Raw genomic sequence first — 24,708 nt, 5'->3', positions numbered from 1 at the left:
AAATCATATGTTATTGTATTCGTCCTTATGGTTAAGGTCGGGTTATGACACCCAATGTTTATAATATCAAATGAAATTTTAAATTATTATTTTATCATGATATTATGATGTACGAATATCTCTTAATATGATATATATACATTAAATGTCGTTACAACGATAATCGTTACATATATGTCTCGTTTCAAAATCATTAAGTTAGTAGTCTTGTTTTTTACATATGTAGTTCATTGTTAATATACTTAATGATATGTTTACTTATCATAATATCATGTTAACTATATATATAACCATATATATGTCATCATATAGTTTTTACAAGTTTTAACGTTCGTGAATCACCGGTCAACTTGGGTGGTCAATTGTCTATATGAAACCTATTTCAATTAATCAAGTCTTAACAAGTTTGATTGCTTAACATGTTGGAAACACTTAAACATGTAAATAACAATTTCATTTAATATATATATATATATATATATATATATATATATATATATATATATATATATATATATATAAACATGGAAAAGTTCGGGTCACTACAGTACCTACCCGTTAAATAAATTTCGTCCCGAAATTTTAAGCAGTTGGAGGTGTTGACGTATCTTCTGGAAATAAATGCGGGTATTTCTTCTTAATCTGATCTTCTCATTCCCAAGTGAACTCGGGTCCTCTACGAGCATTCCATCGAACCTTAACAATTGGTATCTTGTTTTGCTTATGTCTTTTAACCTCACGATCCATTATTTCGACGGGTTCTTCGATGAATTGAAGTTTTTCGTTGATTTGGATTTCATCTAACGAAATAGTGAGATCTTCTTTAGCAAAATATTTTTTCAAATTCGAGACATGTAAAGTGTTATGTACAGCCGCGAGTTGTTGAGGTAACTCAAGTCGGTAAGCTACTGGTCCGACACGATCAATAATCTTGAATGGTCCGATATACCTTGGATTTAATTTCCCTCGTTTACCAAATCGAACAACGCCTTTCCAAGGTGCAACTTTAAGCATGACCATCTCTCCAATTTCAAATTCTATATCTTTTCTTTTAATGTCAGCGTAGCTCTTTTGTCGACTTTGGGCGGTTTTCAACCGTTGTTGAATTTGGATGATCTTCTCGGTAGTTTCTTGTATTATCTCCGGACCCGTAATCTGTCTATCCCCCACATCACTCCAACAAATCGGAGACCTGCACTTTATACCATAAAGTGCTTCAAACGGCGCCATCACAATGCTTGAATGGTAGCTGTTGTTGTAGGAAAATTCTGCTAACGGTAGATGTCGATCCCAACTGTTTCCGAAATCAATAACACATGCTCGTAGCATGTCTTCAACCGTTTGTATCATCCTTTCACTCTGCCCATCAGTTTGTGGATGATAGGCAGTACTCATGTCTAGACGAGTTCCTAATACTTGCTGTAATGTCTGCCAGAATCTTGAAATAATCTGCCATCCCTATCAGAGATAATAGAGATTGGTATTCCATGTCTGGAGACGACGTCCTTCAAATACAGTCGTGCTAACTTCTCCATCTTGTCATCTTCTCTTATTGGCAGGAAGTGTGCTAATTTGGTGAGACGATCAACTATTACCCAAATAGTATCAAAACCACTTGCAGTCCTTGGCAATTTAGTGATGAAATCCATGGTAATGTTTTCCCATTTCCATTCCGGGATTTCGGGTTGTTGAAGTAGATCTGATGGTTTCTGATGTTCAGCTTTGACCTTTGAACACGTCAAACATTCTCCTACATATTTAGCAATATCGGCTTTCATACCCGGTCACCAAAAGTGTTTTTTGAGATCTTTGTACATTTTTCCTGCTCCGGGATGTATTGAGTATCTGGTTTTATGTGCTTCCTTAAGTACCATTTCTCTCACATCTCCAAACTTTGGTACCCAAATTCTATCCGCCCTATATCGGGTTCCGTCTTTCCGAATATTAAGATGTTTCTCTGATCCTTTGGGTATCTCATTCTTTAACTTTCCTTCTTTTACAACCCCCTGTTGCGCCTCCTTTATTTGAGTAGTCAGGTTAGTACGAATAATTATATTCATAACTTTTACCCGTATAGGTTCTCTATCCTTTCTACTCAAAGCGTCGGCTACCACATTCGCCTTCCCCGGGTGGTATCGAATCTCAAAATCATAATCATTCAACAGTTCAATCCACCTGCGTTGTCTCATATTCAGTTGCTTCTGATTAAATATATGTTGAAGACTTTTGTGGTCGGTATATATAATACTTTTGACTCCATATAAATAATGCCTCCAAGTCTTTAATGCAAAAACAACAGCACCCAATTCCAAATCGTGAGTTGTATAATTTTGCTCGTGAATCTTCAATTATCTAGACGCATAAGCAATCACCTTCGTTCGTTGCATTAAAACACAACCGAGACCTTGCTTTAATGCGTCACAATAAATCACAAAATCATCATTCCCTTCAGGCAATGACAATACAGGTGCCGTAGTTAGCTTTTTCTTCAATAACTGAAACGCTTTCTCTTGTTCATCCTTCCATTCAAATTTCTTCCCTTTATGCGTTAATGCAGTCAAGGGTTTTGCTATTTTGGAGAAATCTTGGATGAATCTTCTGTAGTAACCAGCCAATCCTAAAAATTGACGTATATGCTTCGGAGTTTTTGGGGTTTCCCACTTTTCAACGGTTTCGATCTTTGCCGGGTCCACCTGGATACCTTCTTTGTTCACTATGTGGCCGAGGAATTAAACTTCTTCCAACCAAAATGCACACTTTGAAAACTTAGCGTACAGTTTTTCTTTCCTCAATACTTCTAGCACTTTTCTCAAATGTTCTTCGCACTCTTGATCATTCTTTGAGTAAATAAGCATGTCATCAATGAAAACAATGACAAACTTGTCAAGATATGGCCCACACACTCGGTTCATAAGGTCCATGAACACAGCTGGTGCGTTAGTCAATCCAAACGGCATAACCATAAACTCGTAATGACCATAACGCGTCCTAAAAAGCAGTTTTTGGTATATCATCCTCCTTTACTCGCATTTGATGATATCCAGAACGTAAATCGATTTTCGAATAAACCGACGAGCCTTGTAGTTGATCAAATAAGTCGTCAATTCTCGGCAGTGGATAACGGTTTTTGATGGTAAGTTTATTCAACTCTCTGTAGTCAATACACAACCTAAATGTACCATCCTTCTTCTTGACAAACAAAACAGGAGCTCCCCATGGTGATGTGCTTGGTCGAATGAAACCACGTTCTAATAATTCTTGCAGTTAGCTTTGCAGTTCTTTCATCTCGCTGGGTGCGAGTCTGTAAGGAGCACGAGCTATTGGTGCAGCTCCTGGTACAAGATCTATTTGAAATTCAACAGATCGATGTGGAGGTAGTCCCGGTAATTCTTTCAGAAATACATCGGGAAATTCTTTTGTGACGGGAACATCATTGATGCTCTTTTCTTCAGTTTGTACTTTCTCTACGTGTGCTAGAACAGCATAGCAACCTTTTCTTATTAGTTTTTGTGCCTTCAAATTACTAATAAGATGTAGCTTCGTGTTTCCCTTTTCTCCGTACACCATTAAGGATTCTCCTTCTTCTCGTACAATGCGAATTGCATTTTTGTAACATACGCTCTCTGCTTTCATCTCCTTCAGCCAGTCCATGCCAACTATTACATCAAAACTCCCTAACTCTACTGGTATCAAATCAATCTTAAATATTTCGCTACCCAGTTTAATTTCTCGATTCCGGCATATATAATCTGCTGAAATTAATTTACCGTTTGCTAATTCGAGTAAAAATTTACTATCCAATGGCGTCAATGGACAACTTAATTTAGCACAAAAATCTCTACTCATATAGCTTCTATCCGTACCCGAATCAAATAAAACGTAAGCAGATTTATTGTCAATAAGAAACGTACGCGTAACAAGCTCCGGGTCTTCCTGTGCCTCTGCCGCATTAATATTGAAAACTCTTCCGCGGCCTTGTCCATTCGTGTTCTCCTGGTTTGGGCAATTTCTAATAATGTGGCCCGGTTTTCCACATTTATAACAAACTACATTGGCATAACTTGCTCCGACACTACTTGCTCCGCCATTACTCGTTCCGACACCATTTGTTCCTTTCGTTCTGTTAACCCCTGGTCCGTAGACCTCACACTTCGCCGTACTATGACCATTTCTTTTACACTTGTTGCAAAATTTGGTGCAGAACCCCGAGTGATACTTTTCACACCTTTGGCATAGCTGCTTCTGATTGTTGTTCTTGTTGCGGTTGTTATTGTTGTTGGGATGATTGTTGTAGTTGTTGTTGTTGTTGTGCCGTTTGTTGTAGTTGCGATTGATGTTGCGATTGTTGGGATAGTTGTTGCTGTTTTGGTGACTCTTATCACCGTTTTCCTCCCACTTTCTTTTGACTAACTTCACGTTGGCCTCTTCGGCCGCCTGTTCTTTAATTCTTCCCTCAATCTGGTTCACTAGTTTGTGAGCCATTCTACATGCCTTTTGTATGGAGGCACGCTCGTGTGAACTTATATCTTCTTGGATTCTCTCCGGTAACCCTTTCACAAACGCGTCGATCTTCTCTTCCTCATCTTCGAACGCTCTCGGACATAATAGGCACAATTCTGGGAATCGTCTTTCGTACGAAGTAATATCAAATCCCTGTGTTCGTAACCCTCTAAGTTCTGACTTGAGCTTATTAACCTCGGTTCTGGGACGGTACTTCTCGTTCATCAAGTGCTTGAATGCTGACCACGGTAGCGCGTAAGCAGCATCTTGTCCCACTTGCTCTAGATAGGTATTCCACCATGTTAACGCAATACATGTGAAGGTATGCGTAGCGTACTTCACTTTGTCTCCTTCAGCACACTTACTTATGGCAAACACCGATTCAACTTTCTCGGTCCACCGTTTCAATTCGATTGGTCCTTCGGTCCCATCAAATTCTGAAGGTTTGCAGGCAGTGAATTCCTTGTAGGAGCATCCTACACGATTTCTTGCACCGTTAGCTGTATTGCTAGATTCAGAGTTATTGTTGGTATGTAGCGCGGCCTGTACTGCGGCTATGTTTGAAGCAAGAAAGGCACGAAATTCCTCTTCGCTCATATTCAAGGTGTGTCGAGTAGTCGGTGCCATTTCTTTCAAAATAGTCAAATGAAACAAGTTAATCGTACAGAATATTAAGAGTAATCAATAGTATCTCGTAGCATAATATGAACTCATTTATAAAAGCTTTTTCTTCATATTAGCATTTTATAAGTTTAAATTCGGGTACTACCTACCCGTTAAGTTCATACTTAGTAGCTAATATACAATTCAACTACTACAATTCCATATGAAAAACTGATTATAATAATATATCACATACAAATATTCTTCAAACTTACAACTTCGCTATATTACATATAACATGAAATATAGTACACTATGATACAGGACAGTTTTGAAGATAAATCAAGTTAATACGCAAGTTGTTCAGCAAAGGAAATAAAGATACGTAATTCATAAGTCCAGAAACAAGTCATGCATTCTGGTTTTACTAAGACGACTTCCTATCCTTGGTCTTGTGGAAAATAACCGTTATGACCATTGGCTAGGCAGCATGTTGTAATGTCGTCAAAAGGACGAGGGTTTCGTAATTTCCAACAGCCCCGTAATAATCTAAAAACCTTGTTTCTCACCCCAACTACTGAATTCGTCACTTGTGGGAAAGTTTTATTTAAAAGCTGCAATCCGATGTTCTTTTTCTCACTTTGGTAAGAAGCGAACATCACTAACCCGTAAGCATAACATGTTTCTTTATGTTGCATGTTAGAAGCTCTTTCTAATTCACGAAATCCTATGTTGGGATATGTTGAGTCAAAATAGGTTCTTAACCCGTAGCGTAAAATTGCATTTGGGTTCCCCGCATTTAACGCTTTAAAGAAAACACGGCGTAACTTAAAGTCTCCCCAATGTGATATACCCCACCTATCAAAGGAAAGCCTTTTATAAACTAAGGCATTTCTGGAAAGTCTTTCAAATGTTTGACAAGTTAATTTCGCCATAACTAAATGTGCTGATGAATTCTGACCGACTCTAGACAAGATTTCCTCAATCATATCCTCTGGTAGGTCTTCTAAAATATTCGGTTGTCTATCCTTAACGTCCATTTTGTTTTTATACTGTAAAATAGACAAGGATTAGATTCATAAAAGATAATTAACAAACAATACAAGCAATTTTTACATAGAACATAAAAGTACAAGCACACTATATTACATATATTACACAACATGATTACAACTCTTTAATCCGACTCACTCATTTCTTCTTCTTCGGACTTGGTTTGTTTTGCTAATTTCCTAGGGATATATGATGCTCCCCTAATACGAGCTGTCGTTTTCCACAATGGTTTAGAAAAACCTGGTGGTTTAGAGGTTCCCGGGTCATCGTTTTATTTTAGGAAATACGAATGTTGTCGATACATATAAAGTTCATCGGGGTTGGAATCGGGTTTCTCTATTTTTATACCTTTTTCCTTATTATTTTCTTTCGCTTTATTAAATTGGGTCGAGGTAATTTCTATAACATCATCGGAATCCTCATAGGGATCCGATTCATCGGAGAATTGGTAATCTTCCCAATATTTTACTTCCTTAGCGGAAACACCATTAACCATTATTAACTTTGGTCTATTGGTTGAGGATTTTCTTTTATTTGACCGTTTTTCTGTGGTTCCTAATACTTCCCCCTCCGGAACCTCTTCTTCTTCCGGTTCCTCTTCTTCCGGTTCTTCTTCTTCCGGTTATTCTTCTTCCGGTTCTTCGAGAATTTGTGAATCTTCCCAATATATATTCGACTCTTCATTATTATTAGGTGAGTCAATAGGATTCGTGCTAGAGTTAGACATCTATCACACAATATCAAACACGTTAAGAGATTAATATATCACAAAATATTCACATGTTAAAAATATATAGTTTTCAACAAAATTCGTTTAGCAATCATTTTTCAAGTAAACACGGTCGAAGTCCAGACTCACTAATGCATCCTAACAAACTCGATAAGACACACTAATGCAAAATTCTGGTTCTCTAAGACCAACGCTCGGATACCAACTGAAATGTCCCGTTCATATTGATTATAAACGTTCAATATTAATTGATTTCGTTGCGAGGTTTTGACCTCTATATGAGACATTTTTCAAAGACTGCATTCATTTTTAAAACAACCCTAACCTTTATTTTATCAATAAAGGTTTCAAAAGCATTACGTAGATTATCAAATAATGATAATCTAAAATATACTATTTACACACGACCATTACATAATGGTTTACAATAGAAATATATTACATCGACATATGTTTCTTAAATGCAGTTTTTACACAATATCATACAAAATGGACTCCAAATCTTGTCCTTATTTTAGTATGCAATAGCGAAAGCTCTTATTATTCACCTGAGAATAAACATGCTTTAAACGTCAATAAAAATGTTGGTGAGTTATAGGTTTAACCTATATATATATATATATATATATATATATATATATATATATATATATATATATATATATATATATATATATATATATATATATATATATATATATATATATATATATATATATATATATATATATATATATATATATCAAATCGTAATAATAGACCACAAGATTTCATATTTCAATACGCATCCCATACATAGAGATAAAAATCATTCATATGGTGAACACCTGGTAACCGACATTAACAAGATGCATATATAAGAATATCCTCATCATTCTGGGACACCCTTCGAATATGATATAAATTTCGAAGTACTAAAGCATCTGGTACTTTGGATGGGGTTTGTTAGGCCCAATAGATCTATCTTTAGGATTCGCGTCAATTAGGGTGTCTGTTCCCTAATTCTTAGATTATCAGACTTAATAAAAAGGGGCATATTCGATTTCGATAATTCAACCATAGAATGTAGTTTCACGTACTTGTATCTATTTTGTAAATCATTTATAAAACCTGCATGTATTCTCATCCCAAAAATATTAGATTTTAAAAGTGGGACTATAACTCACTTTCACAGATATTTCCTTCCTCGAAAATAAGACTTGGCCACGGATCAATTCACGAACCTATACAAATATGTACATATATATCAATTTATGAACAAAATATAATTACAACCATTTTTATTATGTTTTAAAGATTTGAGTGTATTAAGTCAGTTGTCCTCGTTAATAACCTACAACTAGTTGTCTACAGTTAGATGTACAGAAATAAATCGATATATATTATCTTGAATCAATCCACGACCTAGTGTATACACGTCTCAGGCTAGATCACAACTCAAAGTATATATATTTTTGGAATCAACCTCAACCCTGTATAGCTAACTCCAACATTACTGCATATAGAGTGTCTATGGTTGTTTCAAATAATATATATACATGGGTCGATATGATATGTCAAAACATTTGCATACGTGTCTATGGTATCCCAAGATTACATAATATATTAGAATACATGTATAATACAATATAATTTAGCTAGGATATGATTTGTATAGAATTGTTAATATTTCCCGTAGCTACAAAAATAAAAAATATCCAATCTTGTTTTTACCCATAACTTCTTCATTTTAAATCCGTTTTGAGTGAATCAAATTGCTATGGTTTCATATTGAACTCTGTTTTATGAATCTAAACAGAAAAAGTATAGGTTTATAGTCAGAAATATAAGTTACAAGTCATTTTTGTAAGAGGTAGTCATTTAAGTCGAAAGAACGACGTCTTGATGACCATTTTGAAAAACATACTTCCACTTTGAGTTTAACCATGATTTTTGGATATAGTTTCATGTTCATAAGAAAAATAATTTTCCCAGAAGAACAACTTTTAAATCAAAGTTTATCATAGTTTTTAATTATCAAACCCAAAAGAGCCCGCGGTGTTACTACGACGGCGTATGTCCAGTTTTACGGTGTTTTTCGTGTTTCAAGGTTTTAAATCATTAAGTTAGAATATCATATAGATATAGAACATGTGTTTAGTTCATTTTAAAAGTCAAGTTAGAAGGATTAACTTTTGTTTGCGAACAAGTTTAGAATTAACTAAACTATGTTCTAGTGATTTCAAGTTTAAACCTTCGAATAAGATAGCTTTATATGTATGAATCGAATGATGTTATGAACATCATTACTACCTCAAGTTTTGTGGATAAACCTACTAGAAAAGAGACAAATGGATCTAGCTTCAAAGGATCTTGGATGGCTTGAAAGTTCTTGAAGTAGAATCATGACACGAAAACAAGTTCAAGTAAGATTTCCACTCGAAATAAGATTGTTATAGTTATAGAAATTGAATCAAAGTTTGAATATGAGTATTAACTTATATTAGAAAGATATCTTACTGTAAATAAGAAAGATTTCTTGAGGTTGGATGATCACTCTACAAGATTGGAAGTAAGCTAGCAAACTTGGAAGTATTCTTGATTTTATGAAACTAGAACTTGTAGAATTTATGAAGAACACTTAGAACTTGAAGATAGAACTTGAGAGAGATCAATTAGATGAATAAAATTGTAGAATGAAAGTGTTTGTAGGTGTTTTTGGTCATTGGTGTATGGATTAGATATAAAGGATATGTAATTTTGTTTTCATGTAAATAAGTCATGAATGATTACTCATATTTTTGTAATTTTATGAGATATTTCATGCTAGTTGCCAAATGATGATTCCCACATGTGTTAGGTGACTCACATGGGCTGCTAAGAGCTAATCATTGGAGTGTATATACCAATAGTACATATATCTAAAAGCTGTGTATTGTACGAGTACGAATACGGGTGCATACGAGTAGAATTGTTGATGAAAATGAACGAGGATGTAATTGTAAGCAATTTTGTTAAGTAGAAGTATTTTGATAAGTGTCTTGAATTCTTTCAAAAGTGTATGAATATATATTAAAACACTACATGTATATACATTTTAACTGAGTCGTTAAGTCATCGTTAGTCGTTACATGTAAGTGTTGTTTTGAAACCTTTAGGTTAACGATCTTGTTAAATGTTGTTAACCCAATGTTTATAATATCAAATGAAATTTTAAATTATTATTTTATCATGATATTATGATGTACGAATATCTCTTAATATGATATATATACATTAAATGTCGTTACAACGATAATCGTTACATATATATCTCGTTTCAAAATCATTAAGTTAGTAGTCTTGTTTTTTACATATGTAGTTCATTGTTAATATACTTAATGATATGTTTACTTATCATAATATCATGTTAACTATATATATAACCATATATATGTCATCATATAGTTTTTACAAGTTTTAACGTTCGTGAATCACCGGTCAACTTGGGTGGTCAATTGTCTATATGAAACCTATTTCAATTAATCAAGTCTTAACAAGTTTGATTGCTTAACATGTTGGAAACACTTAATCATGTAAATAACAATTTCATTTAATATATATATATATAAACATGGAAAAGTTCGGGTCACTACAACCTGGGATACTGGAAAGTTGATTTTCAGTTAGTTCATTTCGAGTAGATGATTTTCCATTTAGACCTCATCTTAATCCGAGTTACGGTTTAGGATCTATGGCCTTCCGAAAGTCAATACTCCTTTGTAACGTTGTGCTGAAAATTCGGACCTACTCGCACTTAAACCGTCGCCACGGTCAAACGAAGATGAGTTAGGTTCTGAAAATTGGTCAACGGTTAGGGGACTCATATACGGAGCCATAGCCACTGACTATGCATCTTTTCAATTTACGTAGAGGTCGTAGCAGCTGACCGAAGTCAGCCTATTGTTTCGATCTCTATTCTTGTCGAACTTACTTAGCTTTTATGATGATAAACGATGATGAAGATGACACTTAAACTTATTTTATGCACTATTAGAATTTATAAAGACAACCTACTGACCTAGTAACCCTTGATTTAGGTTGACGACCTTTCGGACCGACTTACTACTTGCGTACTTTCATTACCGACTTTACCGCTTTTATCACTGTGAGTTATAGCATCCCTTTTTACTTTAATTATTTTGGGATTGAGAATACATACGCTTTTTACTTTTTACATACTAGGCACAAGTACTTAAATTATATGTGTGTGGGTTATACAACGGCATAAACATTTCCCTTAGCACGGTAACGGTTAGTCATTGGTTTTTGAACCGGTGAACGCGAATCTTAGATATGGATCCATAGGGTTTGACATCCCCAATCGGGCTAGTCGCGCTAGCATTTAACGAGTGTTTAATACTTCGTGAACATACGCACTCGCCAAGTGTACTTTCAGGGGGTTATAAACGTTAAGTCTAGTTACCGGGTGCCCACGGTTATATATATACTTTTCATACTGTTTTGTTACACTGAAATCTCGTGGCCTACCTTACGTTACTGTTACAACTTAAACTATAGCTCACCAACATTCGTGTTGACTTTTAAGCGTGTATTTCTCAGGTGCCTAGAGGTTTCTTGCTTCCGCTGTTAGATTTGATGTCATGCTGTTATTGAATTGCTGTTAAGGACCTGCTGTGTTAGATATCCGCTGCATAACTTAGAGATGTCTCAATCATGAAACTTTTATTTTGCATTCACAACTTGTGTTATTTGAATAATGGCTTTGTAATGACCTCTGTGTCACGTTATCTTTTGTAAATACTATGTTTTTATGAATGCAAACTGGTTTTCAAACAGTATGTAGTATTCAACCGTGTAAAGATCCTGTTGTAGACGAATCGTACACGATGGTTTTGTACGGGGCGTCATATTTGGTATCAGAGCATTGGTTGTAGGGAATTAGGTTGCATTAGTAAGTCTAGACCGAAAATAAGTAGGATTCACTAATAGGACTAATCTACAACTTGCTAGTTTACTTGTTTCTGCGAAACTTACTGCATGCTTTTGTCTACATTTTCAGTTGTATGATTTTACTGCATGCTATTGCTTATCTTCACTGCCATGCGAACTTGTTGTATGCTTATTTCCGCTATTGCATGATTACTATCTGCTTTCACATGTTATCTCTGTTTAGCACTGTTATTATTACTGCCATGCTAGGTTGCTGTAGTGCCTAATACGTGCTTGCTTTATGACTTACTGACATGGAAAAGTTATTTTTCCTTGTTCAGATGTCGGATATTCCACCTGTCATTATTTTGGGCAGCGATTCAGACTCTTCAGCCACTTCACCTACCACTGTTGCCGATCCTCCGATCCCGTAGGCAACACCCACCAGTGACCCCAGCGCTTCATCCTCCGGAACCAGCAGCCATACGCCTGCCCCAGTGGTTACCTCAGACGGAGCCCGGGGGCCCCCGGAGATTCCAGCTCTACTTGCCCCAGGACCCTCGGAGCCACAACCCCGCTCCGGTGGTGTTGTGATTCCCGGGGAATACGGGGATGTCCCGTTCCGTAATGAGCATAACCATTGGTGCCGACGCCTTCCTGATGGACGTGTCATACCGATCCCACCTTTCAGATACCGGATCATGACTACCGGCCGCCGAGCGCCGCCACCTCCAGCTATTTTCGACGATTCATCATCCGACGACTCATCCACAGACGACTCTAGTGACGATGACTCCGACGAGGAGGACCCTGATGATGCACCTGTACAGCCACCCTCCACCTCGCCGAAGAAGCGGTACCGTTTTGATGGCACCGTAGGTCGAGCGTTCACTGACGCACATGGTCAGCGTCGTAGGGTTACCGCCCATAAGCGGGTTGTGCCTTACCCTGCCCATCCTTTCGTGCGTAAGCCTTACCGCTATGCAGCATCTACTTCTGGTGCTGGACCATCTGCACCACGTGCACCACCTGCACCACTTGTACTGACTGCACTGCCTGCCCTACCATCTCCCTCAGTCGAGGAACTGGCGAGGGAAGTGGAGATCCTCCGTGCTCGGGTAACTGAGCTCGAGGACCAGATGTCGAACGTAATGACATCCTTTACCCATCGTCACCATAGGGCTTGTAGTAGATTTCATTATGTAATCTCGTTTGTAGTTCATATTTTACTTATGTATTGTACGAACCTATGCGGATGTATGCAACTCTTTATTAATGAATGGAACTTTGTATTGTTTAATTCTTGCACAGTGTTCTATTTACGTTATTGTATGTTGGTTTTGCGATATTTGTACCTGGTTGCGTTACTTAATTGACATGCGTTGTGTTGTTCCCCTGTTTACCACATACTGTATTATTATATATTAAATGTTGGATTTTGACTTAAGTCAAAATTTCTGTTTAGAAGAGCAATGGCAAACGGAAGAGCAGCACCCACAGCAGCACAAATTGAGGAAATGATTGCGGAACGAGTAGTCACAGCCATGGAAAATGCTATTCCCCCAGCCCCACCGGTTAACCAGAATGTCCAGAACGGTTGCACTTACAAAGAGTTTCAAAGCTGCAAGCCCCACAACTTTAGTGGCACTGAGGGGCCAGTTGGTTTGACTAGGTGGTTTGAGAAATTATAAGTTGTGTTCCACGTCAGCAACTGCTCAGAGGCGAACAAAACCAAGTATGCCTCATGTACGCTGTCAGACGGCGCCCTAACCTGGTGGAACACACTGGCTTAAGCTAAGGGTATTGATGAGGCTTATGCCATTCCGTGGGAAGAATTTAAGGGGGCCATGATTGAAGAGTACTGCCCCAGGACAGAGATACAGAAGATGGAGGCTGAGTTCTGGGAGTTAAAGGTTGTGGGCAATGATCTTGATGGTTACAACCATAGGTATCTGGAATTAGCGCTGATGTGTCCCACGATGGTCACCCTGAAATTTAAAAGAATGGAACGATACTTGTGGGGACTTCCCAAGTCCATTCAAGGAAATGTCACCTCTTCTAATCCACCCAACGTCCCGGCAGCTATGCGCATGGCGCATACCCTTATGAACCAAATTATCAGCAAAGAACCGGAGAAGGGTAAATCCGAATCGGGAGCCAGTGGTGAGAAGCGTAAGTGGGACTACAACAACAAGGGGAGAACCTATGATCAAACCCCCGCTAAGAGGCCTAACGACGGAAAGAACCCCAACCCGAACACTAGCTCGAACCCCAACTACAAGGGTACTCTACCGCAGTGCAAGAGGTGCTACAAGCACCATACCGGGTACTGTAATGTGGTCTGTGAAAAATGCAAAAGGACCGGGCATATTGGCAAGGACTGCAAGATTCCCATCCCAGCTGTGAGGACCAACCCCAATGGACCAAGAAAGTGTTATGAGTGTGGACAACAGGGCCACTTCAGGAATGAGTGTCCCAACAAGCGAAAGGATGGCGGACCCCCGCGTGGAAGAGCTTTTAATGTAAATGCAAGGGATGCCCGTGAGAACCCCGACTTGGTTACAGGTATATTCACTATCAACAAACTATTAGCCTCTGTCATATTTGATACTGGTGCCGATAGAAGCTATGTCTGTAGAAACTTTTGCTCTAAGATAGATGGGTCATTAGTTCCTTTAGAGGAGAATATGCTAGTTGAGGTAGCCAATGGGAAACTTGAGAAAGTTGATCAAATTGGCTGAGGAGCTATTATTAACATAGCTGGCTTGGATTTCGAAATTGACTTGATACCCATCAAATTGGGAAGCTTTGATGTTATTGTCGGCATGGACTGGTTAACTAAAGTAAGGGCCGATATTATCTGTGGAGATAAAGCTCTTCGTATACCACAAGGAGACGGTGAGCCATTGACTATTTATGGAGAGAGATGTAACTCGAAGTTGAACCTCATTAGTTGTATGAAAGCGCAGAAGATCATGAAGAAAGGACGTCTTGCTGTTTTAGCACACGTGAAGGCTTTAGAAACAGAGGAGAAAAGTGTGAATGATGTGCGAACCATGAATGAATTCCTCGACGTCTTTCCGGAAGAACTTCCTGGATTACCGCCACCAAGAGCCGTGGAATTCCAGATCGATTTAGTGCCGGGAGCTGCACCCGTAGCTCGCGCACCTTATCGACTAGCACCTTCCGAACTGCAAGAGTTGCAGAGTCAACTTCAGGAATTGCTCGACCGAGGGTTTATCCAACCAAGCTCGTCGCCTTGGGGAGCGCCCGTTTTATTTGTGAAGAAGAAGGACGGATCCTTCCGCATGTGTATCGACTACCGCGAACTCAACAAATTGACGATCAAGAATCGATATCCTCTTCCCCAATTTGACAATCTTTTTGATCAGCTACAAGGATCGAGCGTGTACTCTAAGATCGATTTGCGATCCGGTTACCACCAGTTGAGGGTGAAAGAGAGTGATGTGATGAAGACTGCGTTTAGAACCTGCTATGGTCATTACGAGTTTCTCGTGATGCCGTTCGGATTAACCAACGCACCAGCCGTGTTCATGGACCTCATGAATCGTGTCTGCAAGCCTTATCTGGATAAATTCGTTATCGTCTTCATAGATGATATCCTCATCTACTCCAAGAGATAAGAAGAACATGAGCAACATCTTCGATTAGTGCTTGAACTCTTGAGATGAGAGTAGCTTTATGCCAAATTCTCCAAGTGTGAATTTTGACTGAAGGAAGTCCAATTTCTGGGTCATATTGTGAGTGATCAAGGTATCAAAGTTGACCCCGCCAAGATTGAAGCTATCAGCAAGTGGGAGACACCCACTACTCCGACTCACATCCGCCAATTTCTGGGTCTTGCCGGTTACTACAGAAGGTTTATTGAAGGTTTTTCGTTGATTGCGCGTCCTTTGACCGCACTGACTTACAAAGGAAAGAAGTTCATTTGGGAAACCGAACAAGAAGCAGCATTTCAAACCCTAAAGCAGAAGTTAACCACCACACCTATCTTATCTCTTCCTGAAGGCAGTGACAACTTCGTTGTGTACTGCGATGCTTCGAAGAATGGTTTTAGTTGTGTATTGATGCAAAGAACGAAGGTCATTGTTTATGCATCTCGTCAGCTAAAGATTCACGAGCGAAACTACACTACTCACGATCTCGAACTTGGAGCCGTTGTCTTCGCTTTGAAGTTGTGGAGACACTATCTTTATGGGACAAAGAGTACCATATTCACCGATCACAAAAGTCTCCAACACATCTTTGACCAGAAACACCTGAACATGAGACAACGACGATGGATTGAGACGCTGAACGACTATAATTGTGAACTTCGTTACCATCCTGGTAAAGCCAATGTTGTAGCCGACGCTCTGAGTCGGAAGGAGAGGATGGTACCTCTTCGTGTTCGGGCTCTGAACATCACCATTCATTCGAACCTCCATAGCCAGATCCGAGTAGCCCAAGAAGAGGCTCTCAAGGAGGAGAACATATCTCGTGAATACCTGAACATCCTGGTCTCTAAATTCGAGGTTAAGGAGTCTGGACTCCGATGTTATGCCGGAAGAATTTGGGTACCTCGTTATGGGGATTTACGAAGCCTTTTACTTTATGAAGCCCACAAGTCGAGATATTCGATTCATCCAGGAGCCGAAAAAATGTACCACGATCTTAAGGAACAGTATTGGTGGCCAAATCTTAAGAAGGATGTTGCAACTTATGTTGGGAGGTGTTTGACTTGCTCAAAGGTTAAGGCTGAACATCAGAGGCCATCTGGATTACTCCAACAACCAGAAATCCCACAATGGAAATGGGAAGCAATTACGATGGATTTCATCACGAAGCTACCAAAAACGGTGGGCGGATACGATACAATCTTGGTTATCGTTGACCGTCTTACCAAATCTGCTCATTTTCTAGCAATGAAAGAAACAGATACAATGGAGAGACTTGCTCAACCGTACATCAAAGAGGTTGTATCTCGTCATGGCGTGCCCTTATCAATTATCTCCGATCGTGATCCCCGTTTTGCTTCCAGATTCTGGCGTTCTTTGCAAGAAGCCTTGGGAACTCGTCTCGACATGAGCACCGCGTATCACCCCCAGACCGACGGTCAGAGCGAACGAACGATTCAGACTTTGGAGGACATGTTGTGTGCCTGTGTTATTGACTTCGGAAAGTCTTGGGAAAGGCATTTGCCGCTAGCCGAATTCTCTTACAACAACAGTTATCATTCAAATATTAAAGTCGCGCCTTTTGAAGCGTTGTATGGCCGCAAGTGCCGTTCTCCTATTTGTTGGGACGAGTTAGGCGAAGTGCAAATCACCGGACCTGAGATATTCCATGAAACGACGGAGAAGATTTCTCAGATTCAGGCGAGACTTAAGATGGCCCGCGATCGCCAAAAGAGTTATGCTGATCTTAAACGTAAAGACTTCGAATTCAACGTGGGTGACCGAGTAATGTTGAAGGTCGTACCTTGGAAAGGTGTAATTCATTTTGGAAAGCGCGGAAAGTTAAACCCGATATATATTGGTCCTTTTGAAATTTTGAAACGTGTTGGACCCGTTGCTTATCGTCTGGATCTTCCGACCCAGCTGTGTGCTGTTCATCCTACCTTCCATGTATCAAATTTGAAGAAGTACCTTGCTCCACCAGAACTTGTTATACCATTGGAAGAACTTACGATTGATGACAAACTCCACTTCGTGGAAGAACCTGTCGAAATTATGGACCGTGAGGTCAAAACCTTGAAACGCAATAATATTCCAATTGTCCGAGTTCGATGGAATGCCAAGCGTGGACCTGAGTTTACCTGGGAACGAGAGGATCAAATGATGCAGAGGTATCCTCACCTTTTCCCGACTCCATCACCATCAGCTTAAATTTCGGGACGAAATTTCCAATAACAGGTGGGTAATGTAACGACCCGACTTTTTCGACTTGCTTTCGTGCCTTGTATTTTTGCGAAACTGCAATTTTGTGCGTACTATGCTACTTTATACTCTGGAAACTTGATATACATGGTTTACTTCCAATTATATATTAAAACTTGCCTTAGAGTACGTAGGATACTTAACTTGATCACCGGATGCTTTATGACCGTTGGTGTCGCTTAACGTTTTGACTAAACCCGAACTGCACACACGTTTGACTTTTGTCGTAACCGGAATGTTATGACTGCGAAATATTAATTATTATTTTATAATAATAATTACCTGGGTTTTTGGATGCTTAATTACGCGTAGGAATTTAATTAAGCTTACTAGTTAGTCTTGTTGGACTTTCTACCTTGTTGGACTTAAGCCCACCCTACTCTAGCTAGTGGCCCAATTAATTAGCCCACTTATTAATTACTAGTGACCCATTAATATATAAGACAATTACCCATTTAATTAGAGGGAATATGCTAGCAAAAATGTCAAGTATTATCCATAATGTTACATGGGATCCTAGCATAAGTACCTACTTTAGACAACCACTAACCAAAAAGCAACTTTGTGTCCCCCCTCCCCCCCTACAAAGCTCACGGCCATATGGCCATTCCCACACCCCATTTACCTATAAATAGCACCCTTAATCCATTCATTTAACACTTGCTCTCATTTGAATTTCACATACACTTGCTCTCTTATTTCCTTTCTAGTCTTTCTCACTCTAGAAACTTGTAAGTTTTGCTTTTTCTTCTTCTTCTTCTCCCTTCTAATTCGTGGTCATCATCATCATTAAAGGTCTTGCTTTTTAGCTTTGATCTTGATTAGATCTTGTAGATTCAAGCATGAATCTTTCAAGAACATGGAAGATTCAAGCTTTCTAGCTTTGAATCTTCACCAATTTTGTAGATCTAAATTATTTTTACTTTAATCTTGTTATTTTGTTATAAAGATTCAAACTTGTGTTTGTAATCTTCATGTATCTTAAAGATCCAAGCTTTATGCTTCAAGATCTTCAAGAATAATCAAGATGCAAGCTTTCTAGCTTGAATCTCCATATCTTTTTGTTAGATCTAAGTTTTCTAACTTATGATCTTGTTATTTTGTTAAAAAGATTCAAACTTGTGTTTGTTATCTTCATGTAACTTAAAGATCCAAGCTTTATGCTTCAAGATCTTCAAGAACAATAAAGGTTCAAGCTTTCTAGCTTTGTGACCTTATAAATTGTGTGAAAGGGATCCAAGCTCTCTAGCTTAGGGTTCCATCACCTCATTTGACTTAGATTGTGTTCATACTTGTTTGATTGATGTAAAGTTTGTAGCTTTAGTTGTAAATGTGACTTGTAATTGTGTTAAGACTAAGAATATGATGTAACCTTGGTTCATCATCCATCTAAGACTCTTGATTGAGTTGTATCCTTACTTGGTCTTAACATATTGTGTGTTGATGGTGGAATCTTAGTCAAGGTGATGCTAACCCATCAACGAGTTGTACACTTGAAGCTACAAGCATTAAGGATGAGAACCGTGATGAGCATCAAGCATTAAGAACCCTACTGGAGCACTTACCTACTATTTTTTGTATCTGATCAGACCACCTGGGTTAATGGAAAGTTGATTTTTAGTTAGTTCATTTCGAGTAGATGATTTTCCATTTAGACCTCGTCTTAATCCGAGTTACGGTTTAGGATCTATGGCCTTCCGAAAGTCAATACTCCTTTGTAACGTTGTGCTGAAAATTCGGACCTACTCGCACTTAAACCGCCGCCACGGTCAAACGAAGATGAGTTAGGTTCTGAAAGTTGGTCAGCGGTTAGGGGACTCATATATGGAGCCATAGCCACTGACTATACATCTTTTCGATTTACATAGAGGTCATAGAAGCTGACCGAAGTCAGCCTATTGTTTCGATCTCTATTCTTGTCGAACTTACTTAGCTTTTATGATGATGAACGATGATGATGATGACACTTAAACTTATTTTATGCACTATTAGAATTTATAAAGACAACCTACTAACCTAGTATCCCTTGATTTAGGTTGACGACCTTTCGGACCGACTTACTACTTGCGTACTTTCATTACCGACTTTACCGCTTTTATCACTGTGAGTTTGTCATATAAGACTCCATGCACATAGCTTGTCTAACATATAAGTAAACAGCGGAAGACTTCTAGGAAACCTGAGAATAAACATGCTAACAAGTGTCAACACAAAGGTTGGTGAGTTCATAGTTTTAGTGTTTCGCATAATCTGTATATAAAAGTGGATCAAAAGATTTCGGTTGTTTCATCCAGAAACGTTTATCAAAAGATTCTACATAATAGAGCACCCTGGTAACTAAACTTTAACGTTATAATGATAAATACCCCATTCATTTTAATACATGCAAACCATCGTGTCCTAAACTCAAATAACACACGTCCGTTAAAAGGCCAGCGCTCTAGCTCGGATGGGGATGTCAAGCCCTATGGATCCATATACTGTTATTCGCGCCCACCAGTCCATATCCTATGTACTGGCAGTTACTAGTTACCAAAGCTAAGGGATTTTCGATTCAAACTCAGTATAGAATTTAGTATGTACTTGTGTCCATTGTTTAAAATAAAGTGCATGCATTCTCAGCCCAAAAATATGTATTGCAAAAGCATTTTAAAAGGAGCAATGAAACTCACCTTAGCAGCACATAAAGTTGTTCATCGTAATGTGATCGAAACTCGAAATATCAAATAATCGTAGATCTGAACCTAGAGAACATATGTTGGTCAATAAATGTCTATCAAGATAGGTCTGGTCATAGTGTATCACAATCCTAATGCTCGAGATCGACATACAAAAGTTATCCAAAGTCGTTTCAAAAAGTCAATTTTAACAATAGTTCAACAAACGAGACGTACCTTATATAAGGATTCATTTACTCGGCTGGTAATATTTAAAAATCCATTTTATCAATCTTGTAAACAAGTTGTTTAAATCTTAATTGCAGATTTAAAAGCAATTTCAATTAACGTCAATCATAATTCAGTTGATCATATCTTTTAATCCGTTCATCGAACTAATTCGATATCTAAATGAAAAGTTATTGATTTTTCGTTAGCTTTCCAAAAACATGTATATCATATACCTTTTACTAGTAATATATGTATTTAATTCGTGACTCAATTTAAACTATTTAACGACGAAATTTAGCATACTGGCATGCCTAAACATATATACACGAGCACTAGACATGGATACACAATTAATATATAAAAGATAAGATATGAATGCTTACGTATCAATATTGTGATTTCATATTGCAGGAAAGTACGTAGACGCAACAAATATGATAAACACTAGGTTTGACTTGTAAATAATACCCATGAACATTACCCATAACCTCCATAGCTATAACCCATAATTTCCTTAACTTTATCCCGCTCAAAAACCCATTTTTGAAAGTGACACGCTCATAACCTCGTCGTAGTATTTTATGTATATTACTAATTAATAATTAATAATACTAATAATTAAAAAGATTAATAATAATATTAATCTTAATAATCTTAATAATAATAATAATAATAATAATAATAATAATAATAATAATAATAATAATAATAATAATAATAATAATAATAATAATAATAATAATAATAATAATAATAATTTAAACACTGAGGAAGTAATATAAATAAATATGTGTGTGTGACAAGCAACTGAACTCGCGAGCTTTTATAATGTTTTCTGAATCTGATGCCCATGCGATCGAATGGGCTTCTAGTGCAAATGCTATGCGATCGCATGGCCTGCCTGGACAGCTTACATCTCTTTTGTACACTAGCTTGTCGACATATTTTTTAATTATAAATATAATATAATTAATTTATATAATTAATTATATATTATATTAAATTCACATGCATAGTGGACTTAAAATTTTTGTTCCGGTAAGTCGTACGTCGTCACTCGACTTATGTCCCGGTTCCGGTTTCTCGAACGCATTTTCGTACGCTTAGAAAACTAGCACTTTACGTTTTGTGACTCGTACCTTTGTCAAAATATAGTCTTAAATTATCAATAAACTATATCACTCAAAGTGTATCTTAAACTTTCGAGTGTTATGGTCATTTACTTTTATATATCACCGTCTCGTTATTTGTTAATATATATATAATAACAAATCGTTTTATAACCAAGTTAGTATTATATTTTTATCGTTTTGTTAAATATATATTTTCAATATTAATAAACACATTTTAAAATACATATCGCAGTTTATTCATATATCTAGTTCCAACATTTAATATTCCTTATTATTGTATGTGTCCAAATTACGTTATTTAAACAAACACTTTATCCTTTATTCCGAATAACGTTAAGAATGAATGATTTCCCAAATCAACGTGGACCTCACAACAGATACCCGTAATAATATCATAATCCTTAAGGGACTCAATAAATATCTTTTAATTCAATCGTTTGCATAACATTTTAACTTCGTAGTAAAATATATCAATCAGATAATCAAACCAATAAGTTTAATGCACAGTATCGTTTACTTAACACTTTGTTACGTTTTCAAGTTATAGTATATGTATCTATTTACATATAATTGTTCGCGAATCGTCGAGAACAACCGAAAGATATTTGAATAGTTCAAAATATTGAGATTCAGTTTAACAGACTTTGCTTATCGTGTCGAAAACATTAAATCATTTAAAGATAAAGTTTAAATTTGGTCAGAAATTTCCGGGTCATCAGAGTACCTACCCGTTAAAGAAATTTCGTCCCGAAATTTGAGTGAGCTCGTCATGGCTAACAATAAAAATGTTTTCATGACGAATATGAGTTGATAAATAGAATTTTATCATCGTTGAATAATATGGATAAAACAATCCGATTTCTCGAAGCGTATGAGAGAAGTTATCGTAAAAGAGAGAAATGAAAGAATAGAGATTCGTCTTAACTTTTGACGTAGTTACGATTGATTTCTGGAATTTAAGGAATAGAAAATCTTCATAATCTAAATAAGATCTGATTCTTCAAAATTTAAGGAAATTAAGATTTCCTTTAAATGTGTAATCTGCCTCGATTGTTATGTCTGATATTTTGCTATAAATTAACCACTTCCGTTTCATTATTTTCACCACTCCTATATTTTCTTCCTTATTTCATACTTCCAAAAGATTGTGAAATGCTTAATCCAGTTCTGATTCTTGATATTTTCTTGGCTATCGTATCCTTCATTCTTATTTTTCATCTACCACCAGAGGAAATTATTTTCTTCTACTATTACCTTGGGGTTATAGTATTTTTCATTCTCCCGTGTCTTTATATTGCTATACGCATTGATATACATGGTTTGTAATTTCTGGGTAGTTGTTGGGTTTTATATCTTCCCTTATATTTCGATGTCTCTGCTTCTATCTTTCCATTGACATCCACAGTTAATACTCTCTCTAATTTACTGTGATTTATATATACTCCCATTGATATTTTGAAGCTTCATGCTTTTGTTTTATCTTCTCGACTTTAAATCAAACGAATAATGGTCCAGAATTAATAGGTATGAATTTCGGAATGAACATAATTAATGTTCTAAGAAAGAAATGGTAATAGCACAATCTGACTTGTCAAATTACCAGAATACCTCGAAAAAAAACCGAATCATTAAGAAAATATTTTCTTGATAGTTTAGAGGTTAAATAGAATGAAAGAGTTATGTAACATGGTTCATGATGAGGGTATGATCTGTGAACCTTTATCACGTTCCATTAGAAACTCAGCATGACTTACTGTAATATAATCACGTTGATCAAGTGTCATTATATTATACTAACTCATGCTTCAATTCCCAACACTACTTCAAAAACATCCATTTTTCGAAATTTTCAGAAATTAGAAACTAAAATAGTTTCTTTTATGATGTAACACCGATAGCGTGAAGAGATAAATGATTTCAGATAAGAATAGTTATGAAAATATCTTCAGAAATATGGAGGATATTTATAATGGAAGATACGATGATATCTTAGAATTTCTAATATCAGAGGATGATGCGAAAAATCTGTCTGTGAAGGTTTAGAATAATAAGTAAGGTTCTTACTAATGGTTTCAGCAGACACTGAATCATTTGTATTCTTTGAAGGTAGATTTCGTCTTTGTAATTTGTCCACGGCCTCCTTCATGGTGTGCTCAATTCGTTTTCCAGTTCCAAATCTTCTATTTTTCTCAGCTTTACCACCATACTATTCTTTATCATCAAACTTTCGACTGTTAAAGTCGTTTACAGTTTTTGCTGCTTTATCAGCATTTTTTTTCCAAAATTCGGAGGACTAGTTTCGCAGTTCGGGGTGTTTTTCAGAAACTTCACATTCGAAGTAAGTAAGTCTAAGAGATAGACATTATATGTATATATATAACTGTTGGCGTAGAATTGCTGCGAAATTCGAAATACTGATTGCTAATTCTCGGTAGTTGGTATGGCAATTACCGTTACAAGATGTGGATGAGTACATGATAAGGTTTCAATGAACAATTATAATGGTTTTTCAGAGAGACTTTAAGTTACAAATTAATGAATTTACTGGTACATTTACTGTTAATGTGGTGGAACATGAAAGGTTCCCCAGTAAAAAAAACGTATATGCCAAAGTTACAAGTCTGAAAGGTCGTCATTGACTGGTTGAACGGTTGATAATACTGGATACTTTTGAAAAGGAATTGCAAGGTTATTTTCGGTAAAAACAATGCTAATGGATCTTGCACAGATTTAAAGTTAAAGTATAGCTTTGAAAGATGTAGAGATCTAAGAATGATGTCACCGGTTCAGAGTTATGACTTGGATTCTGATCCGTCAATATCAGAATATGTAATTGAATTTGTATGAAAATGATTGTATATCGTTGTGAGCATGATTAATAGATTTGTGAATCAAAGTTGAAGAATGTACAATGTATTAATTGTGAACTTATATATTTCCCGAGTATTACC

This window comes from Rutidosis leptorrhynchoides, chromosome 8 (genome assembly GCF_046630445.1).
Source record: "Rutidosis leptorrhynchoides isolate AG116_Rl617_1_P2 chromosome 8, CSIRO_AGI_Rlap_v1, whole genome shotgun sequence".
NCBI classification, from domain to species: domain Eukaryota; kingdom Viridiplantae; phylum Streptophyta; class Magnoliopsida; order Asterales; family Asteraceae; genus Rutidosis; species Rutidosis leptorrhynchoides.
The sequence above is the reverse complement of the archived record's forward strand: the minus strand, read 5'-3'. Positions refer to the sequence as shown.